Here is a 7,321-nt window from a genome sequence, read left to right on the forward strand (position 1 = left end):
TCATGGTCCCTTGTTCGAGACTTGTAGCTTGCATGGGAGCTATTTTTCCTTGGATTTCTTTCCTTGATGTGCCCGATCCTGCTCTCCACAAGGGCAGGGCAGAGTTTGCTTCTCTTGGCTCCAAGGCACCATTTTGTGCTCTGCCCTTAGAGTGGGCAGGGCAGGGTTGCCTTTGCTTGCTTGGTCACTTGATGCTGCCCTCCTAGAGGGCATTCTGCCCTTGTGGAGGGCAAGGTTGCTTCCCCATTATAATGCGGCACGCCTCCTCTTGATTCGGCCACGCTTTTCTTTCTTTGGCTACACTTTTTATGCCACGCTTTCCATTTTCTTTTCTTTTCTTCACCTAAAATAAACCAAACAACCACTCAAAGCATCACTAAATTCAAGAGGCTTATAAATCAATTAAAATGCAATTAAAGTTAGCTTAAACCTCATGATTTATCATTAATTTCATGGTGGTTGCTTGATTTAGAGAAGTTGTGCATTTTCACTCCAAATCACTAACTTAGGATGCAAGAAAGTGCATAAATGCTAACAAAACAAGTGAAATTAGCTTGAAAAATGGGTATATGATGACTTGTCATCACCTGCAACATAATTATAACCCGACTCATAGCCAAAGGGGTGAGAGTTCATGGTAGTAAGAGAAAATAAAAACAAAAATTAATAAAAGGAAAATATTTTGAAAAAGATATAATTTTTGAAAAAGATAGGAAGAAATTTTAAATTTTTTTTTGAAAAATATTTACAATAACCAATAATAAGGCACACGTTTGCAATTCCCCGGCAACGGTGCCATTTTGACGGTAGGATTTTTGCCAGTAAAGAATTTCATAAAAACAGTCGCGTTGTAGATATAGTCTCTAAACCGACAGAAATTCCTTCATACAAACGTTTTGGTTGTCACAAGTAACAAACCCCTAAATAAATTGATAACCGAAGTATTTAAACTTCGGGTCGTCTTCTCAAGGAATTGCAGGGAGGTATGTTCTTATTATTGGTTATGAAAAAGTGTGTTTGAGGTTTTGGATTAAGGTAAAAGGTTAGTTGGGCAATGGGCATAGGTATATTTTCAAAGCAATAATAGTAAATGAATGACTATAAAATAAACTCTTGGCAAGGTGTAAGAACTGGAAGTCCTATCCCAGTTATCCTTATCAATTGTGATGAGAATTGGATTTTTCTCCCACTTTGCTAACCTCTAACTATGAAGGTAAGTTAAGTGGATAAATTAATTCTGATTCCTCAAGTCCTAGTCTTTCCTTGGGAAAGGCCAGAGTTATTGGAATATGAATTAATGAAATGAGGAAATCCAATTTTCAATCAACAATGAGTTTGATAACTCTAGAGTCACCAATTATTCAACCAAAGCCAAAAGGGAAACAGGAAAATCCAAATTATTTATATAAATAAAAGACAGCAATCATCAATCTGAAATATCTCAAATAACATTAACTAAGGAGATCAATCTAAACATGGAACATTGAAAAATAAATAAATACAAAGAACCTGGAATTGCGAGTCACTCCTAAAACTAAGAGAAGTCCTAAATCCTAATCCTGATTCTAATCATAATCCTAAGAGAGAGAGGAGAGAACCTCTCTCACTAAAAACTACATCTAAAAATATGAAAGGTGAATTATGAGAGCCTCCTCTGAATGGATGCATTCCCCCACTTTATAGCCTCTAATCTGTGTTTTCTGGGCCGAGAACTGGGTCAGAAACAGCCTAGAATTCGCTGGTTGCGAATTCAAACACGCTGATTTTTGCCACTGTGACGCGGCCGCATGGGGCACGCGGTCGCGTCGCCTAGCGTCAGGGCCACTATGGTATATTATATATCAAATCGAAGTGCCGGACATTAGCTTTCCAACGCAACTAGAACCGCATCATTTGGATCTCTGTAGCTCAAGTTATGGTCGTTTTAGTGCGAGAGGGTCAGGCTGACAGCTTTGCAACTTCTTCAACTTCTTGTATTCCTTCCACTTTTGCATGCTTCCTTTCCATCCTCCAAGCCATTCCTACCCTATAATATCTAAAAACACTTAACACACATATCAAGGCATCTAATGTTAAAGAGAGGATTAATAATAAGTAAATATAAGATCAAAGAAGCATGTTTTCAATCATAGCACAAAATCAGGAAGGAAAATGTAAAACATGCGATTAGTATGAATAAATAGGTAAAGACTTGATAAAAACTACTCAATTGAGCACAAGATAAACCATGAAATATGGGTTTATCAAGAACCAATGATGTCCTTGAGCTCTTCTATGTCTCTTCCTTGCCTTTGTTGCTCCTCCTTCATTACTCTTTGATCTTCTTTAATTTCATGGAGAATGATAGAGTGTTCTTGATGTTCCACCCTTAATTGATCCATATTGTAACTCAAGTCTTCTAGAGAAGTGTTGAGTTGTTCCCAATAGTTGTTGGGAGGAAAGTGCATCCCTTGAGGCATCTCTGGGATTTCTTGGTGATGAGCTTCCTCATGCGTCTCTTGGGATCCATGAGTGGGCTCTCTTGTTTGTTCCATCCTCTTCTTAGTGATGGGCTTATCCTCCTCAATGGGGATGTCTCCTTCTATGATAACTCCAGCTGAGTAACATAGATGGCAAATAAGATGAGGAAAAGCTAGCTTTGCCATGGTGAAGGATTTTTCGGCTATTTTGTAGAATTCAAGGGAGATGACTTCATGAACTTCTACTTCCTCTCCATTCATGATGCTATGAATCATGATGGCTCGATCCACAGTAACTTTGGATCGGTTGCTAGTGGGGATAATGGAGCGTTGGATGAACTCCAACCATCCTCTAGCCACATGCTTGAGGTCCAGTCTTCTTAATTGAACCGGCTTGCCTTTGGAGTCTCTTTTCCATTGAGCTCCTTCAACACATATGTCCATAAGGACTTGGTCCAACCTTTGATCAAAGTTGACCCTTCTTGTGTAGGGGTGTGCATCTCCTTGCATCATGGGCAAGTTGAATGCCAACCTCATATTTTTCGGACTAAAATCTAAGTATTTCCCCCGATTCATTGTAAGATAGTTCTTTGGATTTGGGTTCATACTTTGATCATGGTTCCTAGTGATCCATGCATTGGCATAGAACTCTTGAACCATTAAGATTCTGACTTGTTGAATGGGGTTGGTCAGAACTTCCCAACTTCTTCTTTGGATCTCATGTCGGATCTCCGGATACTCATTTTTCTTGAGCTTGAAAGGGACCTCAGGGATCACCTTCTTCTTGGTCACAACATCATAGAACTTCCCTTTTCCTTTTCTAGAGGTTTCTCCGGTCTTAGGTGCCATAGGTGGTTATGGAAAAACAAAAGGCTATGCTTTTACCACACCAAACTTAGAATATTGCTCGCCCTCGAGCAAAAGAAGAAAGAAAAAAAGAAGGGGAAGAGAAAATATGGAGGAGAGGGGGGAAGGTGTATTCGGCCAAGGTGTAGAAGAGGGGGTTGTGTTGTGTGAAAATGAAGAAGGATGGAGGGTTTATATAGTGAGGGGAGAGGGGGTAGGTTCGGCTATTTAGGGTGGGTTTGGGTGGGAAAGAAATTTTAAATTTTAAAGGTATGTGGGGTTTATGGGAAAGAGTGGATGGATGTGAGTGGTGAAGGGGGGTAATTGGAAAGAGAGATTGAGGTGATTGGTGAATGGTTTTTGGGGAAGAATGTTTATGGGGAAAAGAGGATGAATGCAAAGAAGAGGAGAGAAGGTGAGTTGAGGTAGGTGGGGTCCTGTGGGGTCCACAGATCTTGGGATGATCCTGTGGGGTCCACAGATTCTGAGGTGCCAAGGATTTACATCCCTGCACCAATTAGGCATGTAAAACGCCTTTGCATACAATTCTGGCGTTTAAACGCCGAAGTGATGCTTATTTTGGGCGTTCAACGCCCAATTGCAGCATGTTTCTGGCGTTGAACGCCAGTTCCATGCTTGTTTCTGGCGTTCAGCGCCAGCTCTCCTCAGGGTATATTCCTGGCGTTTAAACGCCAGGATGCTGCTTCTTTCTGGCGTTCAACGCCAGATCCATGCTCTGTTCTGGCGTTGAACGCCAGCCAGATGCTTCTTACTGGCGTTTGAACACCAGTAAGTCCTTCCTCCAGGGTGTGATTTTTCTTCTGCTATTTTTGATTCTGTTTTTAATTTTAGTATTTTTTTCGTGACTCCACATGATCATGAACCTAATAAAATATTAAAGAAAAATAAAAGGAAAATAAAATTAGATAAATAAAAATTGGGTTGCCTCCCAATAAGCGCTTTTTTAATGTTAATAGCTTGACAATGGGCTCTCATGGAGCCACACAGGTGATCAGTCAATGTTGTAGACTCCCAACACCAAACATAGAGTTTGGATGTGGGGATTCAACACCAAACTTAGAGTTTGGCTTTGGCCTCCCAACACCAAACTTAGAATTTGATTGTGGGGGCTCTGTTTGACTCTGTACTGAGAGAAGCTTTTCATGCTTCCTTTCCATTGTTAAAGAAGAATACCCTTGGGTCTTAAATACAAGGTAGTCCCCATTCAATTGAAGGACTAATTCACCTCTGTTAACATCTATCACAGCTCCTACTGTGGCTAGGAAAGGTCTTCCAAGGATGACGCATTCATCTTCCTCCTTCTTAGTGTCTAAGATTATGAAATCAGCAGGATTGTAAAGGCCTTCAACCTTTACCAACACGTCCTCTACCAATCCATAAGCTTGTATTACTAACATGTCTGCCATTTGCAATGAGAATATGGCAGGATGTACCTCAATGATCCCCAACTTCTCCATTACAGAGAGTGGCATAAGATTTATGCCTGACCCTAGGTCACACGGAGCCTTTTCAAAGGTCATGGTGCCTATGGTACAGGGTATTAAGAATTTACCAGGATCTTATTTCTTTTGAGGTAAAGTTTGCTGAACCTATGTATCTCGTTCACCAATGAGCAAGGGAGGTTCATCTTCCCAAGTCTCATTACCAAACAACTTGGCATTCAGCTTTATGATAGCTCTTAGATATTGAGCAACTTGCTCTCCAGTTACATCTTCATCCTTTTTAGAGGAAGAATAGTTTTCAGAGCTCATGAATGGCAGAAGGAGGTTTAATGGGATCTCTATGGTCTCTATATGATCTTCAGATTCCTTTAAATCCTCAATAAGGAACTCCTTCTTGCTTGAGAGACGTCCCCTGAGGTCTTCCTCATTGGGGTTCACGTCCTCTCCTTCCTCTCTAGGTTCGGCCATGTTGATTATGTCAATGGCCTTGTACTCTCTTTTTGGATTCTCTTCAGTATTACTTGAGAGAGTACTAGGAGGAGTTTCAGTGATTTTCTTACTCAGCTGGCCCACTTGTGCCTCCAAATTTCTAATGGAGGACCTTGTTTCACTCATGAAGCTTAAAGTGGCCTTAGACAGATCAGAGACTATATTTGCTAAGTTAGAGGTGCTCTGCTCAGAATTCTCTGTCTGTTGCTGAGAAGATGATGGAAAAGGCTTGCCATTGCTAAACCTATTTCTTCCACCATTATTAAAGCCTTGTTGAGGCTTTTGTTGATCCTTCCATGAGAAATTTGGATGATTTTTCCATGAAGAATTTTAGGTGTTTCCATAAGATTCACCCATGTAATTTACCTTTGCCATTGCAGGGTTTTCAGGATCATAAGCTTCTTCTTCAGAAGATGCCTCTTTAGTACTGTTGGATGCATTTTTCCATCCATTCAGACTTTGAGAAATCATGTTGACTTGCTGAGTCAACATTTTGTTCTGAGCCAATATGGCATTCAGAGCATCAATTTCAAGAACTTCCTTCCTCTGAGGCGTCCCATTATTCACGGAATTCCTCTCAGAAGTGTACATGAATTAGTTATTTGCAACCATTTCAATAAGTTCCTGAGCTTCTGCAGGCATTTTCTTTAGGTGAATGGATCCACCTGCAGAGTGGTCCAGTGACATCTTAGAGAACTCAGACAGACCATAATAGAATATATCTATCATGGTCCATTCTGAAAACATGTCATAAGGACACTTTTTGGTCATCTGCTTGTATCTTTCCCAAGCTTCATAGAGGGATTCACCATCTTTTTGCTTGAAGGTCTGAACATCCACTCTAAGCTTGCTCAACTTTTGAGGAGGAAAGAATTTAACCAAGAAGGCCGTGACCAGCTTATCCCAAGAGTCCAGGCTATCTTTAGGTTGTGAGTCCAACCATGTTCTAGCTCTGTCTCTTACAGCAAAAGGGAAAAGCATGAGCCTGTAGACTTCAGGATCTACTCCATTAGTCTTAACAGTCTCACAGATCTGCAAGAACTCAGTTAAAAACTGGTAGGGATCTTCTTATGGAAGTCCATGAAACTTGCAGTTTTGTTGCATTAGAGCAACTAGTTGAGGTTTCAGCTCAAAATTATTTGCCCCAATGGCAGGAATTAAGATGTTTCTTCCATCAAACTTGGAAGTAGGTGTAGTATAATCACCAAGCATCCTCCTTGCATTGTTGTTGTTGGGTTTGGCTGCCATATCCTTTTCTTGTTCGAAAATTTCAGTAAGGTTGTCTTTGGATTGTTGTAATTTAGCTTCTCTTAGTTTCCTCTTCAGAGTCCTTTCAGGTTCAGGATCAGCTTCAACAAGAATGCCTTTTTCCTTATTCCTGCTCATATGAGAAAGAAGAGAATAGAAAAGGAAGAGAAATCCTCTATGTCACAGTATAGAGATTCCTTTATGTTAGTAGAAGAAGAAAGGGAATAAGAGCGAAGAAGAATGAATAATCCAAACACAAGGGTGAGGATAGGGGCAGTGATTTGAGATGAAGAGAAGTGTTAGTAAATGAATGAATAAATATAATAAGATGAGAGAGAAGTTTTCGAAAATAATTTTTGAAAAGGAGTTAATGATTTTCGAAAATTAAGATAAGAAATAAAATTAAAATTAAAATTTAAAACAATTAATTAATTAAAAAAAATTTTGAAAAAGAGGGAGGTATTTTCGAAAATTAGAGAGAGAAAAGTTGTTAGGTAGTTTTGAAAAAGATAAGAAATAAACAAAAAGCCAAATAGTTAGTTGAAAAAAATTTGAAAATCAATTTTGAAAAGATAAGAAGATAAGAAGATATTTTGAAATCAAATTTTTGAAAAAGATAAAATTTTGAAAAAGGTATGATAAAAAGATATGATTAAAAAGATATGGTTGGAAAAGATTTAATATTTTTTTAAAATTAAAATTAATTACTTGACTAACAAGAAACTAAAAGATATGATTCTAGAATTTAAAGATTGAACCTTTTTTAACAAGAAAGTAACAAACTTCAAATTTTTGAACCAATCACATTACTTGTTA

The 7,321-nt window shown here is 38.9% G+C and overlaps 1 non-coding gene across 1 annotated transcript; it reads left to right on the plus strand.

The window, feature by feature from the left end:
* Window positions 1–6,002: 6,002 nt before the first annotated feature.
* LOC130964984 (small nucleolar RNA R71) lies at window positions 6,003–6,106 on the plus strand. The gene has a single exon (XR_009081045.1). It is a non-coding gene; the product is annotated as a small nucleolar RNA R71 (small nucleolar RNA).
* The last annotated feature ends 1,215 nt before the right edge of the window (window positions 6,107–7,321 follow it).

Source organism: Arachis stenosperma, chromosome 2 (assembly GCF_014773155.1).
Source record: "Arachis stenosperma cultivar V10309 chromosome 2, arast.V10309.gnm1.PFL2, whole genome shotgun sequence".
Taxonomy (NCBI): Eukaryota; Viridiplantae; Streptophyta; class Magnoliopsida; order Fabales; family Fabaceae; genus Arachis; species Arachis stenosperma.